General features: G+C 51.8%; 1 protein-coding gene across 2 annotated transcripts in view; it reads left to right on the top strand.

The window, feature by feature from the left end:
- LOC127905968 (leucine-rich repeat-containing protein 4B-like) overlaps window positions 1–13,637 on the top strand; it is a 41,870-nt gene that overhangs the window by 7,262 nt on the left and 20,971 nt on the right. Inside the window, exon 2 of one of the 2 annotated variants that reach the window (XM_052519162.1) lies at window positions 5,784–5,941. The gene's annotated coding sequence lies outside the window, so the exon portion shown is untranslated. Of the gene's footprint in view, window positions 1–5,783; window positions 5,942–6,073; window positions 6,288–13,637 lie in introns of those variants that run through there. The other variant, XM_052519163.1, reaches the window with a different exon arrangement.

Here is a 13,637-nt window from a genome sequence, read left to right as displayed (position 1 = left end):
TAGGGACCGCTGGGTAGGGACCGCTGGGTAGGGACCGCTGGGTAGGGACCGTTGGGTAGCGCTGGGTAGGGGCCGCTGGGTAGGGACCGCTGGGTAGGGGCCGCTGAGTAGGGACCACTGGGTAGGGACCGCTGAGTAGGGACCGCTGGGTAGGGACCGCTGGGTAGGGACCGCTGAGTAAGAACAGCTGGGTAGGGACCGCTGGGTAGGGAACGCTGGGTAGGGACCGCTGAGTAAGAACAGCTGGGTAGGGACCGCTGGGTAGGGACCACTGGGTAGGGACCGCTGAGTAAGAACAGCTGGGTAGGGACCGCTGGGTAGGGACCACTGGGTAGGGACCACTGGGTAGGGACCGCTGAGTAAGAACAGCTGGGTAGGGAACGCTGAGTAGGGACCGCTGGGTAGGGACCGCTGAGTAAGAACAGCTGGGTAGGGACCGCTGGGTAGGGACCACTGGGTAGGGACCGCTGAGTAAGAACAGCTGGGTAGGGACCGCTGGGTAGGGACCACTGGGTAGGGACCACTGGGTAGGGACCGCTAGGAGTAAGAACCGCTGGGTAGGGACCACTGGGTAGGGACCACTGGGTAGGGACCGCTGAGTAAGAACAGCTGGGTAGGGACCGCTGGGTAGGGACCACTGGGTAGGGACCACTGGGTAGGGACCGCTGAGTAGGGACCACTGGGTAGGGACCGCTGGGTAGGGACCGCTGGGTAGGGACCGCTGGGTAGGGACCGCTGGGTAGTAGGGACCGCTGGGTAGGGACCGCTGGGTAGGGACCGCTGGGTAGGGGGAACGCTGGGTAGGGACCGCTGGGTAGGGACCGCTGGGTAGGGACCACTGGGTAGGGACCGCTGGGTAGGGACCACTAGGGACCGCTGGGTAGGGACCGCTGGGTAGGGGACTGGGTAGGGACCGCTGGGTAGGGACCACTGGGCTAGGGACCGCTGGGTAGGGACCGCTGGGTAGGGACCGCTGGGTAAGGAGGGACCGCTGGGTAGGGACCGCTGGGTAGGGACCGCTGGGCTGGGTAGGGAACGCTGGGTAGGGGCCGCTGGGTAGGGGCCGCTGGGTTGGGAGGGGCCGCTGGGTAGGGACCGCTGGGTAGGGACCACTGGGTAGGGACCGCTGGGTAGGGACCGCTGGGTAGGGACCGCTGAGTAAGAACAGCTGGGTAGGGACCGCTGGGTAGGGACCACTGGGTAGGGACCGCTGAGTAGGGACCACTGGGTAGGGACCGCTGAGTAAGAACAGCTGGGTAGGGACCGCTGGGTAGGGACCGCTGGGTAGGGGCCGCTGGGTAGGGACCGCTGGGTAGGGACCGCTGGGTAGGGACCACTGGGTAGGGACCGCTGAGTAGGGACCACTGGGTAGGGACCGCTGGGTAGGGACCGCTGGGTAGGGACCACTGGGTAGGGACCGCTGGGTAGGGACCGCTGGGTAGGGACCGCTGGGTAGGGACCGCTGGGTAGGGGCCGCTGGGTAGGGACCGCCGGGTAGGGACCGCTGAGTAGGAACAGCTGGGTAGGGAACGCTGGGTAGGAACAGCTGGGTAGGGACCGCCGGGTAGGAACAGCTGGGTAGGAACAGCTGGGTAGGAACAGCTGGGTAGGGAACGCTGGGTAGGAACAGCTGGGTAGGGAACGCTGGGTAGGAACAGCTGGGTAGGGACCGCTGGGTAGGAACAGCTAGGTAGGAACAGCTGGGTAGGAACAGCTGGGTAGGGAACGCTGGGTAGGAACAGCTGGGTAGGGAACGCTGGGTAGGAACAGCTGGGTAGGGACCGCTGGGTAGGAACAGCTGGGTAGGGAACGCTGGGTAGGAACAGCTGGGTAGGGACCGCTGGGTAGGGAACGCTGGGACCAGGAACAGCTGGGTAGGGAACGCTGGGTAGGAACAGCTGGGTAGGGACCGCTGGGTTGGGACCGCTGGGTAGGGAGGGACCGCTGGGTAGGGACCGCTGGGTTGGGACCGCTGGGTCAGGACTGGTGGGTAGGGATTGCTGGGTAGGGACCGCTGGTGGGACCAGGAACAGCTGGGTAGGGACCGCTGAGTAGGAACGCTGGGTAGGGACAGCTGAGTAGGAACAGCTGGGTAGGGACCGCTGGGTAGGGACCGCTGCGTAGGAACAGCTGGGTAGGGACCGCTGAGTAGGAACGCTGGGTAGGGACAGCTGAGTAGGAACAGCTGGGTAGGGACCGCTGGGTAGGGACCGCTGGGTAGGGACCACTGGGTAGGGACCGCTGGGTAGGGACCGCTGGGTAGGGGCCGCTGGGTAGGGACCGCTGGGTAGGGACCGCTGGGTAGGGACCACTGGGTAGGGACCGCTGGGTAGGGGCCGCTGGGTAGGGACCGCTGAGTAGGGACCGCTGGGTAGGGACCACTGGGTAGGGACCACTGGGTAGGGACCGCTGAGTAGGGACCACTGGGTAGGGACCGCTGGGTAGGGACCACTGGGTAGGGACCGCTGGGTAGGGGCCGCTGGGTAGGGACCGCTGGGTAGGGGCCGCTGGGTAGGGACCGCTGGGTAGGGACCGCTGGGTAGGGACCGCTGGGTAGGGACCGCTGGGTAGGGGCCGCTGGGTAGGGACCGCTGGGTAGGGACCGCTGGGTAGGGGCCGCTGGGTAGGGACCGCTGGGTAGGGACCGCTGGGTAGGGACCGCTGGGTAGGGACCGCTGGGTAGGGGCCGCTGGGTAGGGACCGCCGGGTAGGGACCGCTGAGTAGGAACAGCTGGGTAGGGAACGCTGGGTAGGAACAGCTGGGTAGGGACCGCCGGGTAGGGACCGCTGAGTAGGAACAGCTGGGTTGGGACCGCTGGGTAGGGACCGCTAGATTGGGACCGCTGGGTAAGGACCGCTGGGTTGGGACCACTGGGTAGGGACCGCCGGGTAGGGACCGCTGAGTAGGAACAGCTGGGTAGGGAACGCTGGGTAGGAACAGCTGGGTAGGGAACGCTGGGTAGGAACAGCTGGGTAGGGACCGCCGGGTAGGGACCGCTGAGTAGGAACAGCTGGGTTGGGACCGCTGGGTAGGAACAGCTGGGTAGGGACCGCCGGGTAGGGACCGCTGAGTAGGAACAGCTGGGTTGGGACCGCTGGGTAGGGACCGCTAGATTGGGACCGCTGGGTAAGGACCGCTGGGTTGTGACCACTGGGTAGGGACCGCCGGGTAGGGACTGCTGAGTAGGAACAGCTGGGTAGGGAACGCTGGGTAGGAACAGCTGGGTAGGGAACGCTGGGTAGGAACAGCTGGGTAGGGACCGCTGGGTAGGAACAGCTGGGTAGGAACAGCTGGGTAGGAACAGCTGGGTAGGGAACGCTGGGTAGGAACAGCTGGGTAGGGAACGCTGGGTAGGAACAGCTGGGTAGGGACCGCTGGGTAGGAACAGCTGGGTAGGGAACGCTGGGTAGGAACAGCTGGGTAGGGACCGCTGGGTAGGGAACGCTGGGTAGGAACAGCTGGGTAGGGAACGCTGGGTAGGAACAGCTGGGTAGGGACCGCTGGGTTGGGACCGCTGGGTAGGGACCGCTGGGTAGGGACCGCTGGGTTGGGACCGCTGGGTCAGGACTGGTGGGTAGGGATTGCTGGGTAGGGACCGCTGAGTAGGAACAGCTGGGTAGGGACCGCTGAGTAGGAACGCTGGGTAGGGACAGCTGAGTAGGAACAGCTGGGTAGGGACCGCTGGGTAGGGACCGCTGAGTAGGAACAGCTGGGTAGGGACCGCTGAGTAGGAACACTGGGTAGGGACCGCTGAGTAGGAACGCTGGGTAGGGACCGCTGGGTAGGGGCCGCTGGGTAGGGACCGCTGGGTAGGGACCGCTGGGTAGGGACCGCTGGGTAGGGACCGCTGGGTAGGGACCGCTGGGTAGGGACCGCTGGGTAGGGACCGCTGGGTAGGGGCCGCTGGGTAGGGACCGCTGGGTAGGGACCGCTGGGTAGGGACCGCTGGGTAGGGACCGCTGGGTAGGGACCGCTGGGTAGGGACCGCTGGGTAGGGGCCGCTGGGTAGGGGACCGCTGGGTAGGGACCGCTGGGTAGGGACCGCTGGGTAGGGACCGCTGGGTAGGGGCCGCTGGGTAGGGACCGCTGGGTAGGGGCCGCTGGGTAGGGACCGCTGGGTAGGGGCCGCTGGGTAGGGACCGCTGGGTAGGGACCGCTGGGTTGGGACCGCTGGGTCAGGACTGGTGGGTAGGGATTGCTGGGTAGGAATTGGGGGCCATAGATGGTTTTCCTTCATGTGCTCCATGGGAGTGAGAGTGGTCGGCTATACTATAAGGTTCGACCATGTGTTAGTAAAGCCGGTCGCATAATGGAACGCGATCATGCTGCTGCTCACTCATGTGTCACATGGGTGACTGGAAGCGTGAGGGTTACGGTTGGATCGTGTTATTAAAAATTGGTTGGGTAATGAAAGAGGTCAGTTTTATATGGTTTGGTCGTATATTGGCTAAGCCGGTTGGGTGATGGTAGTAAGATGGGGGACTTTGGTTAGATCACGTGTTAGTAAATGTGATGGGTAATGAAAGCGGTCAAGCTTTCAGTGACCTCTCTTCTTTGGAGCCATGGCAGCTTGGCTGCATCAAGGCACAATATCTTGAGGGAGTTTTTTTTCGGGTCAGTGGCAACATAAGAGCTCAATACAGCCATGCAAAGTCAGACAAACTGAGGCTAGGGGCTTTTCCTCTGTCTGCTTGACTGGCTGTGTGTGATCAGAGAGCACTACAGTTAGCGCCTGCATGCCTATGAGGATGATGTTTATTACAGTGTAATGGTGATGATGATAATGGTAGTAATGCAGCAACTAGACATTGCAATGATCTTGACATGATTATGATGACCACAAAGCATCATGGAGTGGCAGGTAGCCTAACGGTTAACAGCATTGGGCCAGTAACCGAAAGGTTGCTGATTCGAATCCCTGAGCCAACTAGTTGAAAAATCTGTTGATGTGCTCTTGAGCAAGGCACTTAACCCTAATTGCTCTGGATAAGAGAATCTGCTAAATGACTAAAATGTGTGGTATTTTACCAAGTGGTATTTTTGGTTGACCGTTTGGTAAGGTCACTGTTTGATGAGGTCACTGTTTGATGAGGTCACTGTTTGATGAGGTCACTCCAACAATGCTCAACAAGCTGAGTGGGAACATGACTGAGAAGGACACAGGCAGAGGGCTACACATCCAGGCTGGTGATGTCACAGGGAGAATGTGACAGTGGGGGAGAGCAGCCCCCAGTGTCTCCTAGTAGAGCTCTCTGAAGGCCAGAGAGGAGCAGGCAGGCTGGTGATGTCACAGGGAGAATGTGACAGTGGGGGAGAGCAGCCCCCAGTGTCTCCTAGTAGAGCTCTCTGAAGGCCAGAGAGGAGCAGGCAGGCTGGTGATGTCACAGGGAGAATGTGACAGTGGGGGAGAGCAGCCCCCAGTGTCTCCTAGTAGAGCTCGCTGAAGGCCAGAGAGGAGCAGGCAGGCTGGTGATGTCACAGGGAGAATGTGACAGTGGGGGAGAGCAGCCCCCAGTGTCTCCTAGTAGAGCTCTCTGAAGGCCAGAGAGGAGCAGGCAGGCTGCAGTTAGTGACGTCATACATGATTACTGCGATAAATCACTGATTCTGCCCCATGGTTAGGAAGGATGATTATTCTGAGTGCCATGGTGAACAACACACACGCCTTTATTATTTTATCTCTTCTCAGAGGTCTGCTGGATGGGGTTATATGGAGACTGTTGACTCAGTTGTACTCATTTATTTATATATTTTGCTACTCTTGCATTTTTTTCTCTCCTAGTTTATTTACTGGGTGCAGCAGCACCAGTGAGTGAGAGCCCCAGCCCCCAGGCCAGGCCCCAGTCCTCAGTGTGGAGTGATGGAGCTGCCCCGTGTTGGGAACTGCAGAGCCAGGCGACGGACACCCCTGCTGCTGATGTGACGGAGACACGCAAGATGGTGAGTGAGCAGGTTACTATGGCAACCCGAGTCTGCGCGAGCGCTTCTATTTCGCACAGCGTGGGAGAGAGGGGTGGAGAGAGATCGTGGAGAGGGGAATGGTGTAGAAACCAGCGGAGGAGAGAGGAGAGGTGTGGAAAGAGCAGTCGGACTGAAAGGGGTGAGGAGAGAGAGACACAAGCATTATACGAAGAGAGGATTGAAAGATCAGAGGAAAAGAAGAGGGATGATAGAGGGAGTGGATGGAGTAAAACTAAGTGAGATCAAGAAGCCATGATAGAACAGTAAAGCAGAAGGAAGGGATGACAGGGACGTGTCCTGTGATAAAGAGGTGCCCTGCTGTCAGGTATTACAAGCTTGTTTCTTTCCTGTTTACTCCTCCATATTCTCAGCCAATACCCTTTTCACTCCATATAAAGTATGTTTTCCATGTTTCTCTCTCTCACTGTCCCTCAATTCATCCATCTATCCCTCCATCTCTCTCTCTCTGTATCTGTCTCTAACTCTCGTAATGATTTGGTTGGCACGGCACTCTGCTGTGATAAAGACTGACATGGTGTCAGTCTTAGTGACTGGTCTCCATGGAGACGTCCATCAGTCAGTCTGTGTCAGTGTTTCCTAGGCGAATCCTTATCGTGTTTGTCAGTGAGGGTGTTTATCTGTCTGTGTATTAGTCAGTGTGTCAGTCATAGAGCATGCTGGGGCAAGGTCTGGATGGATGGAGGAGTGTTACTTATCACACAAAACATATACACACATACACAAATACACACACACACTATGCTTATTCGCCAAAAATGCACACAATCTCACACAGCACTGTAGGATCTTAACGCACACACATATGAAATGTGTTATGACACATACACAAACATTCACATGCCACACACTCCCAAACACACACACTATGCCGTCACACATAAGGATATACATTTAAAAATGCACATATAGCACTGTAGACACACAGAATGTTACACACACAGAATCTGACACACACAGAACAAGTGAGGATAAATGCACAAACACATTCTATGCATTCTGTAAAACACATGATAGTTTAACCCCACAAAAACAATCCTACACCCATGCTCGCGTGCTTTTCCCCTGCAGTGGAAAAGGCCACTTGAAAAACAAGGTTTGACGGAAAAAATGCTGAAGCAAGTTCTCACAAAAATAGCTTGGAGCAACAAGCAGTGCTGAGCTCTGCTGTGTGCGGAGGGGCTTTGAACAGAGCCAGTGAAAGGGTGACGTTTACATGGCTCTGTAAATGGCTGAGAGACATTGTGATTAACGGCTGACTCCGGCTTCCCCCTCAGTGCACAGGAATTGAGTGTATCAACATGCTTAACACCCTTAAATATGGATTAATTGTTCACAAAATCGGCATCTCGCAACTAAGGCTCCGGAACAGAGGGGACAGTGATCATTTGAAGAGGAACGTTGGTTCACCTACAGTGCCTTCAGAAAGTATTCATAGCTCTTGATTTATTCCACATTTTGTTGTGTTACAGCCTGAATTCTAAATGGATTAAATAGATTTATTTCTCATCCATCTACACACAATACCCCATAATGACAAAATGAAAACATGTTTTTAGAAATGTAAGCAAATTTATTGAAAATGAAATACCGAAATATCTCATTTCAAGCATTCACATCCCTTTGCTATGACACTCCAAATTGAGTTCAATGTCCTTTGATCATCCTTGAGATGTCACGACAACTTGGAGTCCACCTGTGGCCAATTCAATTGTTTGGACATGATTTATGAAGAAACACACCTCTCTAAGGTCCCATAGTTGACAGTGCATGTCAGAGCAGAATATATACCATAAAGTTCAAGAAACTGTCTGTACATCTCCAAGATTGTGATGAGGCACATACCTGGGGAAGGGTATACCACAATTTGTAGAGTGTTGAAAGTTTCCAGGAGCACAGTGGTCTCCATCATTGGGCGGGTGGGGGGGACTTCTTATAGCTGGCCGTCTGACCAAACTGAGCAACCCGACCAGAAGGAGCTCTCTGACAAAACTACAGAGTTCCTTGGCTGAGATGGCAGAACCTGCCAGAAGGACAACAGTCTTTACAGCATTTCACCAATCTGGGCTTTATGGGAGAGTGTCCAGACGGAAGCCACTTCTGAGAGAAAGGCACATGACAGCATGCCTGGATTTGCAAAAAGGCACGTGAAACACTGATAGCATAAGGCAAAAGATTGTGTGGTCTAATAAGAGAAAAACGTAACTCTTCGGCCTGAATGCAAAGCGCTATGTCTGGAGAAACCCAGGCATTGCTCATATAACACCATTCCTACCTTGAAGCATGGTGGTGGCAGCATCATGCTATGGGAATGCTTTTCATCGCCAGGGAGACTGGTAAGGAAAGAGGGGGAAATGAATGAAGCCAAATTCAGGCCAATCCTTAACACCATGAAGTCCAAGGAACTGTCCATACTTCTCCAAAATAGAATTGTGATGAGGTATATATCTGGGGAAGGGTATAAAACAATTTCTAGTGTGCTTCAGAGTGCAAACGACCATATCAAATCAAATCAAATGTATTTATATAGCCCTTCGTACATCAGCTGATATCTCAAAGTGCTGTACAGAAACCCAGCCTAAAACCATAGACTGGGGCAAAGATGTATGTTCCAACAGGAGAAGGACCCCATACAGCCAAAGCAACGCTGGAATGGCTTCAGAACAAGAATCTGAAAGTCCTTGAGTGGCCCAGCTGATATCCAGCCTTGAATCCCATTGAAAATCTGTGGAAAGACATCTGCAAGGAAGAATGGGAGAAAATCCCCAAATCCAGATGACTCAAAGCTGATACAGACATACCCAAGATGACTCAAAACTGATACAGACATACCCAAGATGACTCAAAGCTGATACAGACATACCCAAGATGACTCAAAGCTGAGACAGACATACCCAAGATGACTCAAAGCTGATACAGACATACCCAAGATGACTCAAAGCTGATACAGACATACCCAAGATGACTCAAAGCTGAGACAGACATACCCAAGATGATTCAAAGCTGATACAGACATACCGAAGATGACTCAAAGCTGAGACAGACATACCCAAGATGATTCAAAGCTGAGACAGACATACCCAAGATGACTCAAAGCTGAGACAGACATACCCAAGATGACTCAAAGCTGAGACAGACATACCCAAGATGACTTGAAACTTTAATTGCCAAAGGTACTTCTACATTGACTCAGGGGTATGAACACTTTTGTAAATTTTTCATTTCATTTTCAATACATTTGCAAAAATGTCTAAAAACATGTTTTCACTTTGTCATTATGGATTAGTATGTGTAGGTGAATGTTTGAATTCAGGCAGTAACACAACAAACAGAATGTGGAAGAAAAATAAGGGGTATGAATACTTTTTGAAGGCATCTAGTGAATGTTTGTCACGATCGTCGTATGAGTGAGACCAAGGCGCAGCGTAGTATGCGTACATTCTCTTTTAATGAATGAAATACTTAACAAAAAACAATAAAACCAACGAACGAAACGTGAAGCTATACAACTTAGTGCAGACAGGCAACTCAACATAGTCAAGATCCCACAACACAAATGAGGAAAATGGCTACCTAAATATGATCCCCAATCAGAGACAACAAACAGCTGTCTCTGATTGGGAACCATATCAGGCCAACAAAGACATACAAAAACCCCTAGACATACAAAAAGTAGAGTACCCACCCTAGTCACACCCTGACTGAACCAAAATATATAGAAAAACAGAGATATCTAAGGTCAGGGCATGACAATGTTAAGAGGTAAGATGTTAACATTGAAAGGTCTGTCATCCCGGCATGCAATGAAGCTTGCAGTGAGGGATTTGAACATGTGGGGAAGGTAATGTAATGTGTGCTAATGGGAGTGCTTTAGAAGGGTGATGAACACACTGACTTTTAATCTGCTGCTCATGGCCCTCTCTCTGAAGGAGAGGAGGGCTGTCTCTCTCTCTCTCTCTCTCTCTCTCTCTCTCTCTCTCTCTCTCTCTCTCTCTCTCTCTCTCTCTCTCTCTCTCTCTTTGTCCTGTATGAGCAATTCTGAATAGATCAGGCCTTCACTTTGCATCCTGAATTCAAATGAAGCCCACAGACTGTGTGCATTGAGAGAGACTGCTTGATCTGTCTACGTATAGAGTGAATGTGTGTGTGTGTGTAGAGTCCAGTGAATGTGTAGTGCTAAGTCTCAACAAATAAAGTCTTGCTTTACAATTTATCCCAGCTATTTTGAAGGTGTTAAGGTTTGTCTCGTCATTTATAAATGGAGAACTCTGCAATATTTATTCAATGACTTATGATACATTATGTTGTATCATCATTTGCATAAATATGGATTACCAACCATCAAAAACAGATGTTGCCTCTGACATACAAAAAGGTTCTTTATAGAAACCTGTGTGTGTAAAAAATGCGCGATGATGGTTGAAATCAATATGCAGCACAATAGTAGTGTTTTCAGCTGAATCTGGTAGCTGACCTCCTGTGCCTTTAGACCAGGTAGGGTATTGACTGCCACCATTGATTTATTTGTACTAACATCCCCACTCGAACCCTGTGCACAATATTTCAATAACCTGGGGGCTTCCTCCCCTGAGATCCACATAAATCAGGTATTACTGAGCCAACTCAAAGCAGGAAGTTAGCACACTGTTATTCACGCTGCTTATAGCACACCCTGAATTGTGTGTGTGTGTATGTGTGTGTGTGTGCGTGTGCGTGTGTGGGCATGTGATGTCAGCTGTCATTTAACAACAAGGGTGGAGGTGTATCAGGGTAGGGAGGAGGTGTATCAGGGTAGGGTAGGGGTGGAGGTGTATCAGGGTTGGGGTGTAGGTGTATCAGGGTAGGGAGGAGGTGTATCAGGGTAGGGGTGGAGGTGTATCAGGGTAGGGGTGGAGGTGTATAAGGGTAGGGGGGAGGTGTATCAGGGTAGGGGTGGAGGTGTATCAGGATAGGGAGGAGATGTATCAGGGTAGGGAGGAGGTGTATCAGGGTAGGGGGAGGTGTATCAGGGTAGGGGGAGGTGTATCAGGGTAGGGAGGAGGTGTATCAGGGTAGGGATGGAGGTGTATCAGGATAGGGAGGAGATGTATCAGGGTAGGGAGGAGGTGTATCAGGGTAGGGAGGAGGTGTATCAGGGTAGGGGTGGAGGTGTATCAGGGTAGGGGTGGAGGTGTATCAGGGTACGGAGGAGGTGTATCAGGGTAGGGGTGGAGGTGTATCAGGGTAGGGAGGAGGTGTATCAGGGTAGGGAGGAGATGTTTCAGGGTAGGGTGGAGGTGTATCAGGGTAGGGGTGGAGGTGTATCAGGGTAGGGAGGAGGTGTATCAGGGTAGGGAGGAGATGTTTCAGGGTAGGGTGGAGGTGTATCAGGGTATCAGTCACACAGACTGTGTGTGTGTGTGTGTGTGTGTTTTCCGTTGGTTTCCCTCCACTAGTCTGTGTTTGACTGTGTTCCTCCTGCAGAATAAAACCATTTTTTTGTTTTCCATTAAATCGGGGACTGTGTCATGATGCAGTATTCTCCTTTTCATTTATGTAAAAGCTCCTGGTCTTTGGTCCCAGAGTAAATTTCACTTGGCTGTTATTCAAATGCTTTAAACATTTACAAGTGGCTCTGAATGTGAGAGTAAAATGAAGTAGGATGAGTACATCAGCCCAACATTTTAGGCTAGATTGTGTGTAGACTATTGGATTACACAGAAGTTTAATATGTAGAATAACGTGAACCAAGCACCTCTATGGCTGAGAACTACTGTAGAGACAAAACAAGAAGACTGCTGCTAATATCTGCCAACAAATCAGTAGCTTAAAGTTACCGCATTTGAAATGTTCTCTACATAGTTGTTTCAAATAAATACTGTATAAAGGGATTTAGTTTTTCTTTGGTGGCATGGTTTTATTTTGGGGTTGGCTTCTGAGTATTATCCTGCATGAGCTGCTTTTCCACTAGAAGGGATAAACAGAGAGAGATTGTAGGCTGGGGACTCTTGTAGTGCAGAAAGTTAAAAAAAACAGCCAATGTTAACCAGCAGACACACGGGGTAATCATATTAGTGCTGATTTATCATATCTCATCTCCGCTGTGAGATGTTCAGTGTAGATCGCATGATAACAGAGAGCGGGCTCACTGTGGAAGTTAGGCGGGTGGGCGGGGAAATGATAGACCTCTCTGCAGTAACTTTCAACAGTTTCATGACACTCGAGCTCTTGAAAAAGAGTTTGTAAACATTGTCAATGAACTTATTGTTGGTAACAGGAGAGGTCAAGAAGAAGAGGTCAAGAATAATATCTGGCATCATCTTGGGTGTTATGTTCTAACCCTGGCCAAGGACTCAATCTATATCGCGGACAGCGTTACAGCGTGATTGAAATGTAAAGGCAATGTTCCCGCGTTAACGGAGACTGCATTCATGGTAAACGCTGCATGTGTCGGCTCAATCAAAATGGCCTTAACATTCCTATGGCGCAATCTGTAACGCTTCAGTGATCGGGACTGAACGGAGCCCTAGGTGTCAGTCTGATCAGATAGGTCAGGGGTCTCTACATACAGATAGTAGAATAGATAGGAGCTCTGTCTGTCTACTGGGTGCCTGGGCTCTGTCTACTGAGCTGACATCGTGGTGTCTGCACACTCATTATTGATGGCTGGCTCCCAGTTCCAAACTGTTAGGATGGCAGAGCACCACTGGAGATGTCTGTCTGTCTGTCTGTCTGTCTGTCTGTCTGTCTGTCTGTCTGTCTGTCTGTCTGTCTGTCTGGCTGGCTGGCTGGCTGGCTGGCTGCCTGCCTACAGGAAGATGACACAACCCACAGGGTCTTTAGTTCTCTCTCACTGCATTAGTATCTTTCTTTCTTTCTGAATATGTGATTATGGGTGTGCCTGTGTATACCTTCAAAAAATGTTGCTTTTTAATGAGTGGCAGAAGGGAGGGACATGTGGAAAGGGTGGGATACAGCTGAAGAGGGAGAAAGGGGCAGAGTGTGGTGAATAGGTAACCATGGCTACTCTCTTGGCTAAGATTTGAATTGAGAGAAAGTGAGAAAACAGGGGAACGATTGAAGCGACAGTGATCTCCTGCGAGGCAGACAGAGAACCGAGATCAAAGGGTTAATATGTGTCAGTGTAGCAGGTTAATCTTTCATCAAACTGAGAGGTCAATGCAGTATTTCCACAGCCACTGGACACAGCAGCAACACATGAGGAGAGAAAAATCGGAGGGAGGAGAGAGAGAGAGAGAGAGAGAGAGAGAGAGAGAGAGAGAGAGCAGAAAGAGAGTGACCTAGAGAGAGATGGAGACAGGCACTAAAATGTTGATGGTGACAGCGATTCGACAACAGTGAAGCAGACTCTAACTACTTCCAGTTCCTCGATGGACTCCACTTCACTCCCCACTAACCAACCAAACTATCTCAGCCTGCATCTCTCTCTCAGCCTCACATCTCATCCCATCTCCCTTGGCTCCCTTTGATTTGGATCAGCTGTCGTCTCCCCAAAATAACTGCCATACTTACACATCAGTCCTAATGGTGGCTAAAATGAAACATAGAGGTGGCTGTCATTTCAAGGGTAATGCCTTCAGTCTGTTGTTATGTTACATATGCTGGGATGCACATAATAGCCACGATAGAGAAGAGAAACACCGGGGATGTCACGCCC

This window comes from Oncorhynchus keta, chromosome 5, assembly GCF_023373465.1.
Source record: "Oncorhynchus keta strain PuntledgeMale-10-30-2019 chromosome 5, Oket_V2, whole genome shotgun sequence".
Classification (NCBI taxonomy): Eukaryota; Metazoa; Chordata; class Actinopteri; order Salmoniformes; family Salmonidae; genus Oncorhynchus; species Oncorhynchus keta.
The sequence above is the reverse complement of the archived record's forward strand: the minus strand, read 5'-3'. Positions and strand labels throughout refer to the sequence as shown.